This window comes from Mus caroli, chromosome 17 (assembly GCF_900094665.2).
Source record: "Mus caroli chromosome 17, CAROLI_EIJ_v1.1, whole genome shotgun sequence".
Classification (NCBI taxonomy): Eukaryota; Metazoa; Chordata; class Mammalia; order Rodentia; family Muridae; genus Mus; species Mus caroli.
In genome coordinates this window covers 77,887,377-77,895,598 of record NC_034586.1, presented here as the reverse complement: position 1 = coordinate 77,895,598, position 8,222 = coordinate 77,887,377, and the positions used below count along the sequence as shown (strand labels likewise).

Below are 8,222 nucleotides of genomic sequence, written 5' to 3'. Positions count from 1 at the left end.
GTGCACTGCCATGCTTCCCATCATGGTGATAATGGACTAAACCTCTGAAACTGTAAGCCAACCCATATTCAGCAAGCCAATAGCCAACATTAAATTAAATGGGGAGAAACTTAAACCAATTCCCATAAATATATCAAGGACAAGACAAGGCTGTCCACTCTCTCCATAGCTATTCAGCATAATACTTGAAGTTTTATCTAGAGCAAGAAGACATCTAAAGGAGATCAAGGAGATACAAATTGGAAAGGAAAGTATCACTATTCAGAGATGATATGATGGTATAAATAAGTAACCCCAAAATGGCTACCAGCTGATACACACCTTCAGCAAAGTGACAAGATATAAAATATAATTAAAAAAATAAGTAGCCTTCCTATATACAAATGTTAAAGAGTCTGAGAAAGAAATTAAGGACCTGCCCCTAGAGGCAAGTGTGGCTGCTTATCACCTGTACTGATCAGTAGGTGACCGAGAAGAAAGAGGCTATGCCTATGCTCAGTGCTCTAATCTATGAACATTTGGAAGGATTCGTAGCCAAGCATATCACTGAAAAGGGACACTAGTCTGACATCAGGAGGCCCAGACAAGGGAGCTGGTCTGACATAACCATTGGAATGACTGAGGTAGCAGAATAAACTCTGTTTTGTTCTTAGGACTCCATTCTAAGTTAACTTGCCCTTAGAGAGACATGACCAATGAAAAGACACAAAAACATCAGGACAGATTTCATCTTGTCCTCCAAACTCTATTTTAAAGCTGCTGTCCTTGGAGAAAGCTACTGTCTAGAAAGCTACTATCTGCTGTCCTTGAAGTGATATGGCCCCCATCCTTGGGGTCTGGGAAAGAGACCAACATTCCTTTAACCTCTCATATGATACCAAGGTTTAGAAACTCCCACCTGCAGTTTTTTTTTTTTCCTTTATAAAACTACTTCACCTAGACCTGGGGATCACTCTCCTTCCTGTTCCATCAAGAAGGTTTGTAGCCCACGCTTGAGCTTGAATAAAGACTCTCATGAGCTTGCATTGAAGTTGTGGTCCCTGATGGTCTCTTGGGAGTCTCATGAACTGGGCATAACACCTCCAGTCCAGTGCCTTGCAGGCACATAATGCATGAGCAGGGCATAACACTCCTGAGACCACTCACTTCTGAGATGACCTCAGACAGAGCACTTGGGTCACTAAGAGGAACAAGTATTGGTAGAGAAATGGAAGAGAAAGAGAAACAGAAGGATATGAAGAGAAGCAGAGCTGGAAACTCAAGGGTAGTGAGGAACAGTCTAGCTTGAGTAGCAGCTGGTGATGCCAACTAGGTCCATGGAGAGGTGATGTCTTGTGCTGCCATGGGGGCCAGGTTTGTGGCCCTGCAGTAGTAAGGATCTGTTACTACAAAGGCCAGGTGGATATCGTTGGTCTGGGTTTTTGCTCAGAGACATGATCATGTCTGAGGGATATGCAGAATTGGCCCTACCCTCACAAGGGCATCATGGGAGGGAGAACAAGCTCTGGAGGAACAAGAACAGGAGAGCTGACTCCACCCCTAGCCAGCTGCAGTACTGGGGAAGCTGGCCCCAACTATTGCAGAAGTTGCAGGTGGGACACTTGGGGTATGAGCATGGGAGAGCTGACATAACCACTCATCTCCCTTGGAGTGTCCTGGATAAAGGAGAGATATCATCCTTCCCCTTGCCCTTCAGTATCTGCAGCAGGTAGGATACCTGGGCCTGGAGTCATGAGAACAGGGGATCAGTTCTTGCCCCTCACCAACTGTAGCACTCAGGAGAACTGGCCCTGCACCTCACCCGGATAGTAGAGTAAAGCTCACCCTGGTAGTCGGGGCAAGGGACAATCCTGCCCTGTAGGTATGAGTATGAGAAAGCTAGCCCTACCACTTGTCTGTCATCTGGTGACATGGACAAGGGAGTGATTCCCAGTCCAATCCCCAATGTCTTGCCACCTCTGGCAGGAAGGAGAGGTTTTCCCAAGGTCATCAGAACAAGAATGCTGTCTCTCTTCTCCCCTGTTGCTGCACTCAGCATTGTGTAGTTTACCTGGGTAGCACAGTATAGTTAGTCCTGAATATGGGAGATGTAGGTGAGCCCCTCCAGAAGGCATGAATGTAGGAGAGCCAGACCTGCCTTATGTCTGTTATACAGTGGAGCTGGTGAGGGAAAGATGTCCTCCTCTCCTCCCTATCCACTACCATCTATTGCATTCAGGAGATATGTCCGAAGGGTCATGAGAATGGAAGAACTGGCTATGTCCTTCATCAGTTGTAATACTCAGAAGACGGGTCCTTGTATCTCACCTAGACAACAGGATAGAGCTGGCTCTGGTAGCAAGGGGCATTGCAGGAGGGCTGGCTCTGAGGGCATGAGAGGGAGAGCTATTAGGCTGTCCAGCTCAGATATCTCGCAGACCCAGTTCCAGGGATTTGAATTGGTCCACCCCAAAGTCTATATCATTGATGAATGGCCAGAGTCCATGAAGTTGGTGCTAGAAATCCAAAACTATAGGATCTCCAAGACATGACAACAACAGGATATCTATGAGGACTTACTGTGTGATGCCAGCATTGATAGACTAGTAGAAACCAGAGGCCCCCATACCAGAGGAAAAGCATCATCGCAATCAACATTTGCAAGAAAAGAAGTATGGACAAAAGGGCATACTGTGGAACACACTGCGACACAGTACAGCTTCCACACAAGATGATTTTCCTTCTGTTCTGAGGGAGGTTGCAAAGGTGGGTATGAAGGGATGTATGAGATTTGAGTGCATGGTATGAAATTTACAAGGAGTCAATAAAAAAATAAAAAGTTAAAAAAAAAAAGAAAAAGAAATGGGGGCAAACACCACCCTTCACGATAGCCACAAAAAATATAAAATATCTTACTGTAACTCTAACCAAGTAAGTAAAAGACTTGTATGACAAGAACTTCAAATCTTTAAAGAAAGAAATTGAAGATTGAAGAAGATATCAGAAGATGCAACAATCTCAGATGCTCACAGATCTGTAGGATTAACATAGTAAAAATGGCCATTCTACCAAAAGCAATCTACAGATTCAATGCAATTACCGTCAAAATTACAACACAATTCTTTACAGACCAGAAAAATAATACTTAACTTCATATGGAAAAGCAAAAAAAACAAAAAATCAGAATATTTCTGCACACTAAAATGGAGTTATCACCATCCGTGATTTCAAGATCTACTATTTTTACCAATCGTTAAAAACAAACAAGCAAACATGGAGCTGGCATTAAAACAGATTGACCAATAGAACCAGATAAAAGAATAAGAAATAAATCCACATACCTTTGAAAACTTGATTTTTGACAGAGAAGCAGCTAACACTATACAGTGGGAAAAAAGAAAGTTATAAACCATTAAAAATGATGCTGGTCTAACTGAATTTCTGCATGTAGGAAAATGCAAATAGATCCATATCTATCATGCTGCCCAAATTGAATTCCAAGTGGATCAAGGATCTCAACATAAAACCAGATACACTAGATCTGATAGAAGAGAAAATGGGGGAATAGTCTTCAACTCATTGCCATAGGAGACAACTTCCTGAACAGAACACCAACAGCTCAGGCACTAAGATCAATAATTAAAAAGTGGGTCCTCATGTTACAGAAGAACTTCTATAAGGCAGAAGACTCTACCACAGGGACAAAATGGCAGTCTACAGAATGGGAAAATATTTTCATCAACTCTACATCTGACAGAGGGCTGACATAAAAAATTTATAAAGAACACAAGAAACTAGATATCAGCAAACAAAATAACCCAATTAAAAAATGGGGTTAAGAGGTGTGACTGTGGGATAGCAACCCCATCTCTCACTTGATGTCCTGTCTTCCTGCTGGAGCTAGGCTCTATAAGTTCCCTCTCTTTACTCACGGGCATTTCATCTGAGGTCCCTCACTTTGAGTCCTAGCAGTCTCTCATCTCCCAGGTCTTTGGTGCATTCTGGAGGGTCTCCCTCAACCTCCTATCTCCTGTTTACATTCTTTCTGCTGGCCCTCAGGCTTCAGTCTTTTTCCTTCACCCAATACCAGATCAGCAACCCCCCCAGATCTTTCCCTCTGTATCCCTCCCTCTCTGACGACATATGATTGCTTTCTTCTCTCTCCCAAGTGGGACTGAGGCATCCTCACTTGGGCACTTCAGCTTGTTGAGCCTTTTGAATTCTGTGGACTGTATCTTGTGTATTCCATATGTTTTTTTTTTGTTTTTGTTTTTGTTTTTTTTTTCTAATATTCACTGATTAGTGAGTACATATCTTGCATGCCCTTTTGAGTCTGAGTTACCTCACTCAGGATGATATTTTTTAGTTCCACCCATTTGCCTGCAAAAGTCAGGATGTCCTCGTTCTTAACAGCTGAGTAGTGTTTCATTGTGTAAATGAACCACATTTTCTGTATTCATTCTTCTGTTGTGGGGCATCTAGGTTTTTTCCAGCTTCTGGCTATCACAAATAAGGCTACTATAAACATAGTGGAACATGTGCGCCTGTGGCATGGTGGGCCATCTATTGGGTATATTCCTAAGAGTGGTATAGCTGGTTCTTTAGGTAGATCTATTTCCAATTTTCTGAAGAACTTTCAGATTGATTTCCAGAGTGGTTGTGCTAGTTTGCAATCCCACCAGCAATAGAGGAGTATTCCTCTTTCTCTACATCCTTTCCAACATGTGTTGTCACCTAAGGTTTTTGTCTTAGCCATCTTACAGTAGAGGATTTCCAGGTCTATGTTCATTCAGAGATAATGCATCTAACTCTCAAGAGACTGGAGGCCCCAGGGAGTTTAGAGGTTAGATGGTGTGGAGGGTGGGGGCATCTAAGAGGAGATGGGGTGGGGTAGGGAAGAGGTATGGGATGTGGGGCAGTTGGAGGCTGGCAAGGGAGGGGTGGGGAATGGAATATGGAGTATAAAAAATGAATTACAAATAAAATTAAATTAAAAATAGGGTTCAGATCAAATAGGAATTCTAGACATAGGAATGTCTAATGGCTGAGAAGTGCTTAAAAATACTCAATATTCATAGTCATCAAATGCAAATCAAATGACTCTGAGATTTCATCTTATACTAAAATAAATTTAAAAAACCCTCAAACAACAGCTCATGCTGGCAAAGATGTAGAACAAGGAGAACAATCCTCCATTGGTAGTAAAATTGCAAACTTGTAAAACCACTTTGGAAATCAATTAGAAGATTTCTTAGAAAATTTAGAATAGGTCTACCTCAAGACTCAGCTATACCATTCCTGGGCATATACCCATAATAATCTCCAGTATACCACGAAGACACTTGCTCAACCATGTTCATAGCCACATTATTCCTAATAGCTGGAAACTAGAAGCAAACTATATGTCCCTCAACTGAAGAATGGATAAAGAAATTGTGGTTCATTTATACTAGGGAGTATTACTAGCTATTAAAAACAAAGACATCGAGCCGGGCGTGGTGGCACACGCCTTTAATCCCAGCACTTGGGAGGCAGAGGCAGGCGAATTTCTGAGTTTGAGGCCAGCCTGGTCTACAGAGTGAGTTCCAGGACAGCCAAGGCTACCCAGAGAAACCCTGTCTCGAAAACCAAAAATAAATAAATAAATAAATAAATAAATAAATAAATAAATAAATACAAAACAAAACAAAACAAAACAAACAAAAAAACCCACACAAAGACATCATGTAATTTGTAGGCAAACGGATGGAACAAGAAAAGTCATTCTGAGTGAGGTAACCCAGACCCAGAAAGACAAACATGGTGTGTACTAATGTATAAGTTGATATTACCTTTAAATTACAGAAAAACCATGTATCAAACCACAGACCCAAAGAATCTAAGTAATAAGGAGTGCCCAAGGGAAGGGAGTCTCATGAATATTACTAAGAAAAGTAAATCGATGTAACATCTGAGTGGGAGGGAGAGGACTGGTTGTGGCAGTATGTGGGAATGGAAACAGGAGGGATAAAGTGTCAAGAAGATGGAGGGAAAGAGTACTGGGAGAGATGACTGGATGTAGGATGGGGCATCTCTAGGATGCTAGAAAGCTAGGATAATGGAAAACCTCAGGAATCTATGAGAGTGACTCGATAGCTAAGATTCCTAGCAATAGGGGATACAGAGGCTGAACCAGCCTTCTTCTGTAACCAGGCAAAACTTCTAGTGGAGGGATTGGAACATCAACCAAACCACAAAAACTTAGACCCAGAGATTTTCCTGGCTGCCAGGTGTGTAGTGGTACAATATGGAGCAGAATTTGAGGGAAGGGCCAACCAGTGACTGACTTATGTCCTAAGAGGGAGTCTACCTCTGACACTATTAATGATACTTGTAGACAGGAGCCTAGTGAAACTGTCATCAGAGAGGCTTCACCCAGCAACTCATGGAGACTGATGCAGAGGCACACAGCTAAAGATTAAGTGGAGGTTGGGCAATCCTGTGGAAGAGGAGGAGGAAAGATTGAAGGAGCCAGAGGGGTCAAAGACACCTACAGAATCAACTAACCTGGGCCCACAGGCACTCATAGAGGCTGTACTGTCAACTAGAGAACGATCACTGCATGGACCTAGGCCCTCTGCCCATATGTAAAAGTCTGGTAGCTGGGTCTTCATGTGGGACTCTTAAAGGAAGCAGGGGCCATCTCTGACTACATTGGCTGCCTTTGCATCTCTTTCATCTAGCTGTGCTGCCTTATCTAGCCTCAATTGAAGAAAATGCCTAAGGCTGGTGGATATACATGGGAGGCCTCCCCTGTTCTGAGGAGAAGGGAAGGGTAGATGAATGGGGTGAAAGTGAAAGAGAGAGATTGGGAGGAGAGAAGTAAGGAGAAGGTCTGACAGGGATGTGAAGTAGATAAATAACAGTAAAAAAAAAAAACCTAAAAAATTTAGAATCTCTGAAATACAGTCTAAGGTAAATGCAAAATATAGTTGACATTTAATTTAGCATAATTTTTGGGGGGTGATAGAATTCTTCTAGCTTTAGTTTTGTTATTATTAATTTACACTAAACAGAAACATTATTCCTGCATAAAGAATATATCATTAAAAAGGGAAGGGACAATCTATGTGTTACTTTTCAACTTGAAAAATTATTAATGATTTGCAATTTATCAAACACACTGATTGTTGAATTGGCAGATAACTTTGTAGTCATAGATTCAACTTTGTGTACATTTGGATCATTTAGACATTTTTCTAGGCATACACAAGGATGCTGCTTGAGCCATATTTCCGTCCAATTATTTAAACGTATGGTACTTGATTGTGTTGACTTCATTTCAAACGACATTGATTGAAGGATAGTTACCCTGCCGTCAGTGTCTTTTGAAACGGACCTTTATGAACTTGGCCTCAACAAGTATCCTTAGCGTTTCCTGCTAATATATCTCATTGCCTCCAAGTGAGAGAGAGGGACTAGGAGAAGAGGAGGGAGGGGAAGCTGCAATCAGGATAAATGTAAGTAAATAATTAAATCAATAAAAAATGCCAGGTCACGGTTTCTCTTCACTGCATTAAGCCATTGACTAGGACACCTTGCTAGCTTCCTGATCCTCTCTTTTGGAGTAAGAATATTAATTCTGTGCATTGTAAACTTTATATCTATTTATCTACCATCTATCTACCATTTATCTACCGCCTGTCTGTCTATCTATCTATCTATCTATCTATCTATCTATCTATCTATCTATCTATCATCTATCTATCTATCTATCTATCTATCTATCTATCTATCTATCTATCTATCTATCCTCTCTCTCCTTCTCTCTGTGTGTAGCAGTCTACAGCTAGTTTTGTATTGAATCTCAAAAGGGACTTTTTATTTTTTGCAGAATATTATACCGTTAAGAGGAATTTTGATGGTGTATTGAATGTATTTTACAATGAGCCTGTTAGAAGTAGAAGAATGTTATAGTTTAGGAGTGGAACATAGGTTCTTGTGTTTAAACATCTGTGCATTTGTGGTGATGCTTTCAAAGACTGTAGAACCTTTAGGACTTGGACGTAGGTGATAAATACAGAGTCACAGGAGAAGACCTAGAAGATAAAAGGGTAGCCCATTTCTGGTCAAATTCTGTGCTTACTAGTGTGCCATATAAAAAGTAGATATCACTGAAACCAGTCAATCACTAGAGACCAAACCATTTGCTATGCCTTCTTTGTCATGATAGACTCTAACTTAATAAGCCCTAAGACAAAATG

The 8,222-nt window shown here is 41.3% G+C and overlaps 1 non-coding gene across 1 annotated transcript; it reads left to right on the top strand.

The window, feature by feature from the left end:
• The first annotated feature begins 414 nt into the window (after positions 1 to 414).
• Positions 415 to 543, top strand: LOC115029795. The gene has a single exon (XR_003835358.1). It is a non-coding gene; the product is annotated as a small nucleolar RNA SNORA17 (small nucleolar RNA).
• Positions 544 to 8,222: the final 7,679 nt, after the last annotated feature.